General features: G+C 39.7%; 1 protein-coding gene across 4 annotated transcripts in view; it reads left to right on the forward strand.

Annotated features, from left to right (window-relative positions):
- Nucleotides 1-658: 658 nt before the first annotated feature.
- The window catches only part of LOC130926868 (hyccin 2-like), a 72,220-nt gene continuing 57,298 nt past the window's right edge, over nucleotides 659-15,580 (forward strand). Inside the window, exon 1 of one of the 4 annotated variants that reach the window (XM_057852155.1) lies at nucleotides 659-887. The gene's annotated coding sequence lies outside the window, so the exon portion shown is untranslated. The remainder of the gene's footprint in view (nucleotides 888-15,580) is intronic. The other 3 variants (XM_057852157.1, XM_057852158.1, XM_057852159.1) reach the window with 3 other exon arrangements.

A 15,580-nucleotide genomic window follows, 5' to 3' on the forward strand; every position in this document is an offset into this window, starting at 1 on the left:
CAATTTTTAAGCTGTAATTAACTCGATTAAAAATTTTAATCGTTTGACAGCCCTAATTATATTATATCATATTATATTATATTATATTGTATTATATTATATTATATTATATTTATTTTATTTTATTTACTTTTGTTCCGTGAAAAATCCAGAAAGGGTTATTTGATTGTGGCTTTCTGAAAAACAATAAATGTACATTTAGGCACTCCTGCAATCGTCACACTTTTTCTGTTACAAACTGACCCGGCCCCTCATCAGAGAAGGGAAAAGTTATGTGGCCCTCACAGGAAAAAGTCTGGGGACCCCTGTTATAGAGGTTTGCAAGAGCAGAAACTGCTTTTTCAGTCTTGTCTGTGTTTTCCGCCATATATATTTCATTGATACCATATTGGTATAAGATAATGCAATGGTCAAATATTAATGCCGAACTTTTCTATTAAAGGATTAGGTTTCAATAATTATTAACTTCTACTTACTCCTTTCGAACACGTATCTGGCCTGTGAGGCTGTTATGAAATTCTGTGTATTTACTTTACATACATAGCATAGCAATGCAAAATATTGGGATGTTGTCGTTTATAACCATGTTCAAATAAACACTTCAAATTCGAATAACATGCTGTCCGATGGTCTTGAACGCATCAGCTTCCGCCCCTTTTGCTGAGCAAGCGAGCACGACTTCCGCCCAGCTGAGCCAATGGCGTTACAGACTCGCAGGCTGCATGAAGCATCGTCGCAGTGTACTCACACACGGGACGGGAAGCGCCGCTCTTGGTCGCAGGCTACCTGAGATCCACGCAAGGCGAGCTGCTCGACCAGGGTGACCGCCCTCTTCAAGGACCGCCAGCGGTTTCCCTTCCTCGGGGGCGCAACGAACGTCACGACAGGTGGGTCTCATATGAGTCGCAAAAATTATAATAGGCGTCACTGTCATGGCAGTGCGGGGTTGAAGGTGTACCTGAGGCGTTTTTAGTTAGTACGCGGCGTCGTATGTGTCACAGCCGGGTGGAGCGAAGGGACACAAGGCTTGGTGAGCGGTGGCCGGTCGGTCGGTCTCCGGCCTGGTCACGACCGAGGACGGAGGACGTCCGTGCGGGCCAGGCTAAAGAGTCGAGCCGAGCTAAGGTTAGCTACACCCGGCGGGGCTCGCCAACGTTTCATGTGGGGAGCAAGTATGGACGCATACACACAGGGAAAAAGATGCGCTTTCATGTTTAAACATGTCGGATGTAACTCAGTGGTCATGGTAACGCGGCGGTGTTCCGTATACGTAACGCGCAGCTTTTTGTGCCACCGTGGCACGAACTAGGACATTTCATTAGGTACACATGGACTTTGCATCGGTCAGCTTTTACAAACAAGGGGAATAATACTGATACATATAATACTAATAATACTGATGATGAGGTAATAAGGGTCCGAGTTAAATAGTACTAAATGTTCTATTACTAACTTCTATTAAAAGGTTTGTACCCAATTTCATGCAGGTGTACTAACCCTAACCCGAGTTTGATAGGGAAAAAATGCTATATCAATGACTGAAGTAGTAATTGCAAGGATATGTTAAATTATTATAATTTTTTCGGTCATTTCACACACACACAAAGTGCTTCTCTAAAAAAAATGTCAACAGAATACAGTAGAATTCTGCAAGGGAAAGTTTTATTATGAATAGTGTCATGAGGGTACAGTTTTGATATGAGAAAATGTAATCTGTTGTAATTTTATGCAATGAAAGTGTTGGTACAAGTAGTAATAGAAATAAATTGGGAGGTGAGAACAATACACTTTTGATAATAATAAAGTGTGGTGCATATTTATGAAAAAGCGGTTGTAAATGGTGAAACTATAATGTGGAAAAGTGATGTCATTGAACTAAAGATGTTGTGAGAAATCGGAATGTAATTGTATGTCATTTAAATTACTGTAAAGAAAATTGTAGTCGTATTACCGAATTAAAATCATACCATAAATGAGAAAATAATATATAATTACAATGTTAAAGTGCTGTAACTAGGGGAAATAAGTCATAAAACCACAAGAATAAAATGGTCGTAAGACATAAGTCACCATTTTTCAAGAGCACATTTTATGTAAAGGCCTAATATATGAGAAAATGTCCTCACAAAAAAAGTAGTATGAGTAAATATGAGAAAAGCAAAATACAAACCTTATGCCAATTAGGTAATATTACAAAAATGATGTAAATATGTGTAAATTTGTATATTTTAAAGATGAAACATAATTTGACCTGTAAATATCAAACGCTCGAATAAGCACTTAAAGCCAACAATGCTCTTAACAATAATAGTTTTTATTAATTCTCATCATAAGCATTGTCAGTTTTCTCAATTCACATCACTGGCAAAGATGCAGAGCTGATGCTATGCCATCTGCTGCCGAGCCTCAGTTATCATCATCATCATCGCCCCCTCCTCTGCTTCCCTTGTCTCTGTGGCCATGTGTTTTGGGACTATCACTAGGACAGCAGGCTATTTTAGAACAGAAACTCCCAATTACCCATTTTAATCTGCCTCTCTGCGTCTTCTCCCGTTTAGTAACAAACGGCACCTGTGCTTTGCAGGCCTTTGGAAATGAATTGCGAGGCTGTTGTGGTGAGCTTTCAAAGATAAATCTTCACTTTGTTGACAGCGCCAAGCTCGGCTAAAGAGCTTCTCACATTTAACGTGCTTGCAGCATAAAACAAGACTGCAGCAACTTACTGGTTCTTGTTGAGAATGCAATAAAAAGTAAAAGCCTGTTTTATAAAAGACATTCTGTAAAGTTGCTGCATTGAAGTTCTACCACAAGACCCATCATTCATCCACTTTTGCCTTTTCGACCCAGTGTTTCCTCTACATTCATTTTGGCTCGGCGCTCCTAAATCCAAACCTACACACCTTCAAACATACCGTATTTTCTGCACTGTAAGGTGCACCTAAGACTTTTAAATCTTTTAAAAGCCGATGCATCTTTTACAGTGGGGCAAATGAGTATTTAGTCAACCACTAATTGTGCAAGTTCTCCCACTTTAAAATATTACAGAGGCCTGTAATTGTCAACATGGGTAAACCCCAACCATGAGAGACAGAATGTGGAAAAAAAAAACAGAAAATCACATTATTTGATTTTTAAAGAATTTATTTGCAAATCATGGTGGAAAATAAGTATTTGGTCAATACCAAAAGTTCATCTCGATACTTTGTTATGTACCCTTTGTTGCCAATAACGGAGGCCAAATGTTTTGTGTAACTCTTCACTAGCTTTTCACACACTGTTGCTGGTATTTTGGCCCATTCCTCCATGCAGATCTCCTCTAGACCAGTGATGTTTTGGGGCTGTCGTTTGGCAACACGGACTTTCAACTCCCTCCACAGATTTTCTATGGGGTTGAGATCTGGAGACTGGCTACGCCACTCCAGGACCTTGAAATGCTTCTTACGAAGCCACTCCATTGTTGCCCTGGCTGTGTGTTTGGGATCATTGTCATGCTGAAAGACCCAGCCACGTTTCATCTTCAATGCCCTTGCTGATGGAAGGAGATTTTTACTCAAAATCTCTCGATACATGGCCCCACTGATTCTTTCCTTTACACAGAACAGTCGTCCTGGTCCCTTTGCAGAAAAACAGCCCCTAAGAATGATGTTTCCACCCCCATGCTTCACAGTGGGTATGGTGCAATTCGGTATTCTTTCTCCTTCAAACACGAGAACCTATGTTTCTACCAAAAAGTTCTATTTTGGTTTCATCTGACCATAACACATTCTCCCTGTCCTCTTCTGGATCATCCAAATGCTCTCTAGCGAACCGCAGACGGGCCTGGACGTGTACTTTCTTCAGCAGGGGGACACATCTGGCAGTGCAGGATTTGTGTCCCTGGCGGCGCATTGTGTTACTGATGGTAGCCTTTGTTACTGTGGTCCCAGCTCTCTGGAGGTCATTCACTAGGTCCCCCCGTGTGATTCTGGGATTTTTGCTCACCGTTCTTGTTGGTCTTGTTGGTCTTTGACGCCACGGGGTGAGATCTTGCATTGAGCCCCAGATCGAGGGAGATTATCAGTGGTCTTTTATGTCTTCCATTTTGTAATAATTGGTCCCACAGTTGATTTCTTTACAACAAGCGTTTTACCTATTGCAGATTCAGTCTTCCCAGCCAGGTGCAGGTCTACAATTTTGTCTCTGGTGTCCTTCGACAGCTCTTTGGTCTTGGTCATAGTGGAGTTTGGAGTGTGACTGACGGAGATTGTGGACAGGTGTCTTTTATACCGATAATGAGTTAAAACAGGTGCCATTAATACAGGTAACGAGTAGAGCCTCGTTAGACCTCGTTAGAAGAAGTTAGACCTCTTTGACAGCCAGAAATCTTGCTTGTTTGTAGGTGACCAAATACTTATTATCCACACTAATTTGGAAATAAATTCTTTAAAAATGAAACACTGTGATTTTCTGTTTTTTTCCACATTCTGTCTCTCATGGTTTAGGTTTACCCATGTTGACAATTACCGGCCTCTCTAATCTTTTCAAGTAGGAGAACTTGCACAATTGGTGGTTGACTAAATACTTATTTGCCCCACTGTATATTGGTCAATCATGGCAAAGTTCCCACATTCCCTTTAGCCAGTTCCATCTTAGTGGATACATAACACAGTACCAACTACTACTATTACTACTGCATTTTATAAAGCGGTGCGCCCTATATATTAGAGATCGACTAAAATAAGTTTTTCAGGACTGATACAGATTATTAGTAGTAAGAGAGGCAGATAAGTGATTTTTGCAGCCAATATTCATTTGCACTAAAAGTGTAAAAATTGGCGTTAAAAATTGAATGATGCAACACTGAACTTCATTGAAATGCTGAAAGCATGTTTATTGAATCACACAAATGAAAAATAGTGGCTCTAGAAGTGCTTGAATTTCCTAGACTCATTAACATCTCTATAAAGTTGAATAAAAGGATAAATAAATAGCTATCCGGAAAAATTGTTGTCCCCCCCCCCCCCAAAAAAAAAGTTTTAAACATGTTACTTTCGCACTATGCCGCCTTCATAATGTGATTTTTTTTTTTTTAAACAAGAATAAGGTTGAAAAATGCTTGTCTTTAATAAATGCTTCATTGAGTTGCCACAGCACACTAGTGTTTCACAAGCTAAACAATGATTGACACATTCGGCGTCTTTGAGGGTAGCACTGCCGAGCTTCTCTGGCAAGATCAAAGCTTCAACGCATGTCAATTATTGTTAACTTTAACAAGCAAAACTCGCAGTCCACTGCTGACCAAGAAAAACAGCCCGATCCTTATCACCCGATTTTGATCCTCCGAAAAATGGCGTGATCCCTAGTTTTAAATGGACTTTTTCATTTCGGCCAGTCGAATTAAAAAAAAGGCCGATATCAATATACGTCAAATTTCCAAATATCGGGTCGATATATCAGCCGGCCGATATATCGGTTTATCTCTACTATGTATGAAAACATTTTTTAAAATAGGCCATTAATGAAGGTGTGCCTAAGGCTAGGTTCATACGACAGGTCTTAATGCACAAATCCGATTTTTTGTCATATCCGTTTTTTTGGCGTGCCCGTTCAGACTGCCTTTGTCCATTGAGACCATTCAAGTATCACGCATGCGCACTAATGCGCAGTCCGACACTCGCTGAGCAAGAAGACCCGCATGCGCAGAAGCATCAAAACAATTGACACACGTCATCCGTCATTCCAGGGATATCATATTTTGCTTTTCAAAAAGAGGACACGAATTACAGACATATAAATAATCCCCGTCTAGGCGTATAGTCAAAGTTTATATGGATCGATAGTAGAGGTGTGCGAAATTTCCGATTCTTAGATTATTCGCGATTCGGCCGTGAAAGATTCGAGAACAATTCACAAACATCCAAATTCCGATTATTGGATTATACCAGTTAAAGCAGAACTAAAACACAGTCAGTGCGGTCTTTGGGACGCAATGAGGAACGGACCGAGAGTAGATAGCATATACAACTCATGCCACTGGATAAAAAAACAATAATACCTGACTGCAGCAGACAGCTGCTTCAAACAACCACCAGTTGCTAGTTGCTAAAAACATATGGACACATACGGCTATAATAGATATCACATACATGTAGAACTAGATGCAAAATGACAGACGACGGCGGTGTTAAAACATATAAAGAAAACTAGATGAGAAATGACAGACTTGCCGTTTAGTAGTTGCCGCGTTGTAAACAGTCGCCATCTTAAAGCAGTAGACTTCTCTAGAAGGCTCTGTTGCAGCGAACCTAAATCTAAATCTCATCTAAAATACTCCTAAATCGACAAAATCTTGACTTGAATCATCTTTAAATGAAGAAACAGTTTTAAAACATTGAGATGTTGAAAGTAGACAGAAGGGAAATTATGGCATAACTATAGCAATTTTAACAACTTTAACAGTTGATTCACATCATTAAATTAATTGAATGTAGTTTAAAGCTGCTGATACAGAATGGGGACTTGAGTATTTTATTTACTGTTTCTAACTGTTAACTTGATAATGAAATATTAGTTTGGTTTAGCCTGAGAGGATTTTTGAACAATTTTGGAACTAAAGGGGGTCAGTCAATGATCGATTTAATAATCGAACCGGAGCCTCTGAATCGTAATCGAATCGTAAGGTGCCCAAAGATTCCCACCTCTAATCGATAGCATGCACGCACTGTCCGTGCATGTCTCACACACACACATGCGGGCAGTTTTCCCCGACATCTTGGCCATGTAGGCAATGTTGAAATATTGTTCACATAGAGTAGAGAGAAAACCCATCATTCTCAGGCTTATCCTCAACCCATTTTTATTTTTTATGACTGTTGTCAAGCCCGGCCATTCCCCAAAAAGCCGTTTTCACTGCCAGCTAGGCGCTAATAACGCACAGCTGCACCGCTACCTTAGCATCTCTCTCTCTATTTGATGACGTAATTGCTGCATGAATTCCGATTTGGGACACTGGACAGTACAGACCACCGCGACAGTCTGGAAAAATGTGGCCCGGATCAGATTTGAACCACATACGAAAGTGACCCAGATCGGATTTGAAATGGTCCAGTTCTATGCGACCGTCACGTTCAGACCGTCAAGTTCATGCCTCACTCGAGTCGGAAAAACACGAAAAAATCGGATTCGTGCATTAAGACCTGTAGTATGAACCTAGCCTTATACTAGTATGCACCTTATAGAGCGTAAAATACATCACTTTCTATTTTATTTTTTAATTAACTGTTCTTATATCTGCTGACATTTTTAAACACGTGGACATTTTATCTCAGTTGTGGTTGTTTGTATGCAATAGACACCTGCCCCCTGTAGCCTGGGAAAATATCGGCTAACTGCGGTGGGGTATAAATACTCCAAAATGTGTGCCGGTGTAGGCGCACTATCCTATTCCCCTCACTATCCACTCGCGGGGGCCTTTGCTTGTCAGTGACGTTCCTTATTCTCGCTATATGAATATACAACTTTAGCATTTGTTAATAATACGCACTGTGTATAGTATCATCCATCGATTTTCCTTTTTAAATGAGCACTTTGAAGCGAACGCAAGAAGTAACAACGGGAACATTTTTAAACAGGCATTTCACGGGAGAGCCTTTCGACTCTTCGGCCAATCACGGGAGAGCATTTCGACTCTTCGGCCAATCATATAGCGAGAGCGAGTGGATAGTGAGGGGAAGAGGATAGTGAACCTACACCGGCGGCAATGCACATGTCTCATTTCTGTTGAGTTAATGTTAAAATGACGTTGACAAAATATTGATGACCCGCTATATACTAGTAGTTAATTGGTTGTTTAAGTTAATTTGGCTTGGTACCAACTCTGTGTCGCTAATATAAGTGAACTAATTGGTAGCATTAGGCTAAAGTTAATATCTACACGCTGTTATGCAACTGCTGAATGAATTATTCTGATGAGTATATTAATATTCCTCTCAGAAGAGAAAGACACCTGATCGAGATGATGCTAGTCAGGTATTATTAGACTATTACTGGCTCATGGGTCTACCAAGATTATTATTATTATTTTTTGCGTAGTATACCTTGTGTTAATATTTTTGTTCAGTAAATAAAATATAAATCTAATATTTATAATACATATATTTTTTCATTTGAAAATAATTTAACATTTGTTTATTTAAATTAACTTCTGCCCCGCTGCTGAAAAAAATCTTAAAAGAAACACTGCCATCATTCATCCGCTTTTGCTTTTTACACTAATGCTGCAAATGTCGGGAAATAGCCATTTTCCACAAAAACAAACTGCAATGTTGCTGTTTTAGATGTGAGAGGTTAATGTACCGTACTTGTCAGACTGTGACAATTGTTTTCACATAGCGCAGCAGGAGACCTGAGTGTAATGTCACACCCCTGTCTCGCCCTACTGACATTCCTTTTCACATCGGCGCGATCTAGTTTCTGTTATGTTTCTTAGGCTACTTCTGAAAGCAGGAAATTGCTGGGTCAACCTCACCCTCCATTCTGTGTTTGCCATTCATTCAGAGCAGCAACACAGAAAAAAATGAGGCAAAGAAGCTAACTTTTCATTTATGGAAATGTGACTGAACAGCGTTCAACAATGCAAATGTGTAACACAGGTGCGATTGAACTTGAATGGAAACAATGTCAGTGAAGCTCCGGAGCGCGTTGCCGCGCTCACCCAAAGGATCAAAGCTGTAATTAGCCCGACATGGATTAGCAGAGGGGGCTGTTTTCCACTACGCTCGCTTCCACAGTCTCAGAGGATCACGCGGGCTTCAAGCCCACTGACGTTCCCCCTTGGACCCCCCCCCCTCGAAATATGTTCTTGGTGTGCTTAAAAGCCATAGTGGAGTCATTTTAGGCTGCGTGCGTGCACCAGCTTGACAGTCGGCTGGATGTGACTCACCGCTTTGCCATGTATTGCATCCATCTTTTGCTGCAATTGGCACAACAGCAAGGTTACAGCAAGGACTGTTAGGTTAAAAAGTGATTTCTAAACTTATTTATTTTAGTCCATTGATAGCAATAGATGTCCAATCCATTTTGACTGGGAGGTCTTGCAGTGATCACTCGCTGCTAGCCCTTCCCTGTCAAAATGGATTGGACGTCTATCGGTGTCATTGGCAGGCAATATATCTCTTGTATTTTCAAAATGCATGCTAATTTTTCTTTTTTTAAATCTAAAAATTTACCCAAATCATCTTTGAGTCACTTTGGCTAGGTTCATACTGCAGGTTTTGATGCACAATTCCGATTTTTTTGTCACATCTGGTTTTTTGGCGTACCCGTTCGGACTGCCTTTGTCCCTTGAGCCTGCTCAAGTATTATGCTTGTGCACTAATTCGAAGTCCGACACGTGCTGAGCAAACTGACTCGCAAGTAACGACACATGCTGGCTGTATGTCATTCCAGGGTGGTCATATTTTGATTTCCAAAAAGAGGACACAAATAACCGACATGAATAATCCCACTTTAGTCTTATATTCAAAGTTTACATGGACTGATAGAATACGTACATACAATGCATACACGCACTGTGCGTGCATGACGCATGCACATAACCCTTACGTCTGTGCGTCAGTTTGTACTGACTCGGCCATGTAAGCAATACTGAAAAATTGTTCATTTGGCGCACAGAAAGAAAATCGAGCATTATCAGGCTTATCCTTTTCTTCATTTTAGTTTTTATGAATGTGATCAAGCCTGCCTCCTGCGTAAAAGCAGTGTTGAAGCTAGGCGCTAACGCTAATGCTCAACTACATCGCTGCCGCTCTTGCTCTTTGCTGACGTAATAGCTGCATGAATTCTGATTTGGCAGACTTGACAGTTCAGACCACCGCCAAATTCTGGAAAAATGTGGCTCAGATGGAATATAAACCATATACGAAAGTGACCCATATCGGATTTGAAATGGTCCACTTCTATGCAACTTGTCACGTTCAGAGCATCAAGGTAAGGCCTCACTCGAGTCGGAAAAACACGAAAAAATCGGATTTGTGCATTAAGACCTGCGATGACCTATGAACCTAACCTAACCTAACCTAACCTAACCTAACCTAACCTAACCTAACCTAACCTAACCTTTTTAGCTGCCATTGACAGTGATAGACGTCCAATCTATTTGAACTGAGAGGGCTGACAGTGAATTAACAAATATTCATTCGCTGCCACCTTCCCAGTTCAAATGGATTGGATGTCTGTCTGCTTGTGCTAAACTAGTAATAAACTCATTTAGATTTTAACAGTCGAAAGATCCTCATCATTGTCAGTGTCTCTGAAAGAGTTAACAGTCAACATTCTCTGATTTTTGTAGTCCTGAAAGCAAACTAATTACCCTGGGCAACAATTCGGAGAAAAAAAGTTTTTGTTTCAGGTCTTACAGCAGTTTTTAAGGAATTTCCGGTTGCAAAATGCAAAAGTGATCTCAGTTTTAGTCAACCACGTTAGAATTTTTGGTACTACATGCACACAACTAACCATATCAGATTTGTGAAAACATAACATTTAAAAATGTCATCTTATCACAATTTGATTTTTCTAGTTTTACTGTTGTACTACTACTACTGCTACTATTTTAAAGTGAAGATCCTATAGTGGAAATCCGTTTTGGATTCCACACCCGGACTCCACCCAGATCCACTCCAGACCTTAAACAACAAAAAATGTTTTCCCCAGTGTTACCTTTGTAATTTATCCAAATAAGATATTTGCAAACATCTGGTTTTGCTAATGATGTAGTAACATACAATAGTTGTATAATATTCATAGTAGGATTGTTCCGATCATGTTTTTTTGCTCCCGATCCCGATCGTTTTAGTTTGAGTATCTGCCGATCCCGATATTTCCCGATCCGATTGCTTTTTTTTGCTCCCGATTCAATTCCAATCATTCCCGATAATTTTTCCCGATCATATACATTTTGGCAATGAATTAAGAAAAAATGAATAAAACTTGGACGAATATATACATTCAACGTAAAGTACATAAGTACTGTATTTGTTTATTATGACAATAAATCCTCAAGATGGCATTTACATTATTAATTCTTTCTGTGAGAGGGATCCACGGATAGAAAGACTTGTGACTTTGTTTATTGTGACTAAATATTGCCATCTAGTGTATTTGTTGAGCTTTCAGTAAATGATACTGTGGCCATCCCAAATGCATGATGGGAAGTGGAACCATGCCTGTGCAACGTGCTACCAATTGCTATATCTTCTCTGCGTTGGGAAATAACATAAGGTGTTAAGACAAAGATCATTTGCCACCTTGCTTCCCCACATTGCTTCCCATGATATTTCTAATCATAGAGAGAGGGATTGCAAGGCTTTAGCCAATTAATAAAAGGCTTCAAAGGCTGCCAAAGTTCACTCTACTCATTTTGCGCTGCCTTTTATCTCTCTATATAGGTAAAATAGCGTCATTACAGATTGAGTGCGACAATGAGTGAGAGGGTCATGCAGCGCATGCATTAATTGCGTTAAATATTTTAACGTGACACATTTTTTAAAAAAATGAATTGCCGCTGTTATCGGGATAAATTTGATAACCCTACCTTAAGCCTAAAGACTCTGGATGAGTGTAACATATTACGTCTGTGACGTTAAATACAATTAGAAAACGATTTAATTAAAATATACCCTATATATATATTAAAAAAAGGCATGGCCGATATTTTTTTGCCGATTCCGATACTTTGAAAATGACGTGATCAGACCCGATCGATTGGTATCACATCTCTAATTCATAGTCCAACTTTTTTCAGTGCATAGGTTTTGTTTGCAATGCATTTCCATCTTAACTGTTAAGCTCAGAGTAATATAGCAGTAAGTAACATATATATATAAATTGATTCGCCAACTAATCACAGAATAACTAGCGATTACTGACTATCAAAGTAATTGTTTGTGACAGCCCTAATATTAGGTAAAGGCATACTCTCTGCTCAAGGAGTAAGTTCTCACTTTGCCGGTCACGACTCCCTGTCAGTTGCAAGTTGAGTCGTGGCCAAAGCCTGGGTGATCCATGGAGTCTTTGAATTAGCGCCAGCTATTTGATGTGGAAATGGGATTGGAAATACGCGGAAGGAAAGCGTAGGAGAGAACACCATGGAGTGAGGCGCCTGTTAACGGACGTGCAGTGGAACGTGACATTAAGTATTAAAAGGATAATAACATTGGGAGTGGTCTCGCTAATGCATATTAGTTTGGCGGCTGTTAGTTGCTTTGGGCATTTTGTCATTGTTAAGCTAGTATTTACACCAGCCGCAGTGCACTTTATGGGGCCAAAATGTAAATCACATCATTTTGATGCAGGAGCTGCACTGAGGAGTGGTGCTGAGTCGTAATGCACCTTCTGTGGGTTGAAGCCTGTGGTCTGCCTTGTGGTTAGGGTATGCTGAAGGTCAAGCTTCCTGAGCAGCCATTGTAGGAGCACAACCCCCTCTATTTCCATTTGGTATGCTTTTCAGTCCTACAAGTGTTGATTATTTATGATGATCTAATCTAAACATAACTGATAGCTAAACACTGGGACATTCTATTTATTATTTATTGAGCGAAATGGAAAGTCAATCACATCTTTAAAATACACTTCACTCTGTCTTCCATTTTTCCTCAATGCGGCTCGGTCAGTCTGGTTCACCTCAGGTTGCCATCATTTAGAATGTGCAACCTTTATGTGACTCCTCAGACTTTGTAAATAGATTGAAACCCAGGACCTTTTCAGTGTGATGCTATTGTGCGAACGACTCGACCACATTGCTTGTCACTTTTCCAATAATGTGTTGTTTTTTTAACACAATATATTCCACCCCACCAAAACATGATACAAAGCAAAATAGCAACAACTTAAAAAAACAAACAAACCCAACAACAACTAGCTCTTCTACCATGAATTAGTTTTTTTTGTTTTGCATGTCACATTTTTACATATAGAGTAAATATTAGCCGTAGCATTCGTGTTTTGTTTTTTTCAAAGTATTTTTTTATATTGTCTGTATTAAAGACACACATGAAATTAGATTTCCTTGATCACTTAATTTGACAAAATGTATTCATGCCCCCATTCTTAACTCATTGGCTACCATTGACAGAGATAGACATGAAATCCATTTGTAGTGGGTGCGGCAGGCAGCAATCATGGCCTGTAAATAGTCAAGGACACAATCTAATTGAAAATCTGTAGTGGAAGTTGAAAGAAAATGCTCCATGACAAGGCTCCAACCTGCAAAGGTGATCTGGCAAATGAGTTAAGTGCTGATCTATTGTCTGTTCAGCGATTGGAGTCCAATCTATTTTGACTAGAAGGGGCTGGTAGCGATCATTCACGACAAGCAAGTCAAAATGGGTTGAACGCCTATTACCGTCAGTGGCACTGCCCCTTGTTTTTGTTGTGTCTGTCTAATTGATGGAACCTTGTGTGTGGGTGCATGTGTGAGAGAAAAAAAGATTGTGTTGAAACATGGGCCCATCCCAGCACGTCTGGCCCTGCAGCTGCAGCAGAGCTAATTTTAGCCTTGGATGTGCGTACGCCTCAGTTCCCCTCGCCTGGCCTATGAGCGATGAGAGAAGGATGATGCCGAAAGTGTAGACGATTCTTCCCACTTTCCGTACCGCACAGCACCATTGCTGTCTGTTTTTTAGCCATTTGCTGACGCTTGCCAAACAAGCCGTGTCACTTTTTGTGGCCTAGGGGGAAATCATTGATTTGCCCAGGAACATATTGACTGTGCTTTACTGTCTGACGATGACCTTTGCTCACCCGACCCTCATTCCAATAGCATGTGGTTTAGACTCTGTACCTGTTATTCTGGATTGTAAAATAACCTTTTTTATTTTTATTTTTTAACTGCTGAATTGGCCACTAAGTGCAAAAAAATAAATAAAATAAAATAAAGGATCCATGGATAGAGACTTGTAGTTCTTAAAAGATAACTGTTATTATGAGTTGAAATAATTTGATTTTGAAACCCTTCTTGATGTTTTAGTTTTTATACAATTTGTAAAATTTGTTCACCCTAACTAGTAGGTCGCCATTGTGGTTACGCTGCCGGGCTTCCAGAGTATGACTCTAGCTACATAAAAATGTCATCTCTTCAACCCTTTCAATTTTAACCCGAGAGGGAGAGGAACATCAATGAGCAGGACAGCACTGTCGATATTTCACAAAACGAGCAGAAAAAGCAGAATGAACAGGAAAGACGGGATGAGAGGTGATGAGAGTAGGAAAAAAAAAACTGCTCTGCCAAACTGTGCTACACCGGTGAAACGTCCTACAAGAGGCAAATTTGACACCCAAAGTACTACCGAGCGCTTTCAGCTTGTTTTGTTCAGATGCATACAGACAGGATATACTAAAGATGCCTTAAGAAAATACTTAAACATACTAATATCAATAAGGGTGGTTTAAATATGCTACGGGAGGTTATTTTGAGGCAATGAAAAGGTAATAAAAGACTCAATAAAAACAAAAATAGTAAGTACTCACCGCTTTTAAGTACCGATGAACGCATGTGTTGGACGTCACGCCGCGTACAAGGAATTGCAGTAAACCGGTAGTATTTGTCGAGTGACAGTGACAATCTACGTCATCCCCCCGGGCGTCCATAAAACATGGCGCCTTCCGTAAGTCAAAACATTCACAAAATTTTATAGATTTTTAAATCAATGGCAAACTGGCAATATTTTATGTGTTTCTAACATAGTAATATAACATATTTTAGTAAAAGAGGACAATCGTGGCTTTTTCGAGACTACAAGTCTTTAAGTCCGAGGTTCCCTTTAAAGAAAACTACAGTTTAATTGTTTTACTAACTAGTCTGATATGCTTAATCCAGATTGTCATTGTGGCAGTTGAGCGTGCTTTACCTAACATTCTATATGCACAGCACTTCCTCAAAATAGTGTTCAGTAGCTCAGTAGCAAGCATGCTCGACTGCCAAGATAACGTTGTGGGTTTAAATACCAGTTGGAAAGAAGGGAGATTTTTTTCTAACATGATTTTCAGTCAAAAAAAAAGAACCTGTGAAAATTAAGGTTCCTGTAGCACACTTTAAACTTTACGTGTACATTACCGTTTTCCCATAATATTCTGGCAACCACAACTGATAGTATTTTAAAAGTAAATTAAACCGTTTCTTTATTTTAACAGTATGGCTGAGAGGGTGGGGATTACAGCCGACAGTTTCACCGTGGTCACGTATTAGGAGTTAATCTTCCTACCTAGAAAATGTCTTTGGATAAAATGTTCGTGTATTCCTCGAAGAGAGTGAGGTTCATGACGAGGGAGGCACTGACTTTCAATCAGATTTACAAACACACTATATACACTGCTGGCCAAAAGTATGTGCACCCCTGCAATTCTGTAAGATAATGCTCAATTTGTCCCAGAAAATGATTGCAATTACAAATACTTTGGTAGTAATATTTCATTTATTTTGCTTGCAATAAAAAAATATAAAAGAGAATGAAAGAAAATTAATTCATTATCATTTTACACAAAACTCCAAAAATGGGCCGGACAAAAGTATTGGCACCCACAGCCTAATACTTGGTAGAAGGTAGCA

The sequence above is a fragment of the Corythoichthys intestinalis genome, chromosome 12 (assembly GCF_030265065.1).
Source record: "Corythoichthys intestinalis isolate RoL2023-P3 chromosome 12, ASM3026506v1, whole genome shotgun sequence".
In the NCBI taxonomy this organism is placed as follows: Eukaryota; Metazoa; Chordata; class Actinopteri; order Syngnathiformes; family Syngnathidae; genus Corythoichthys; species Corythoichthys intestinalis.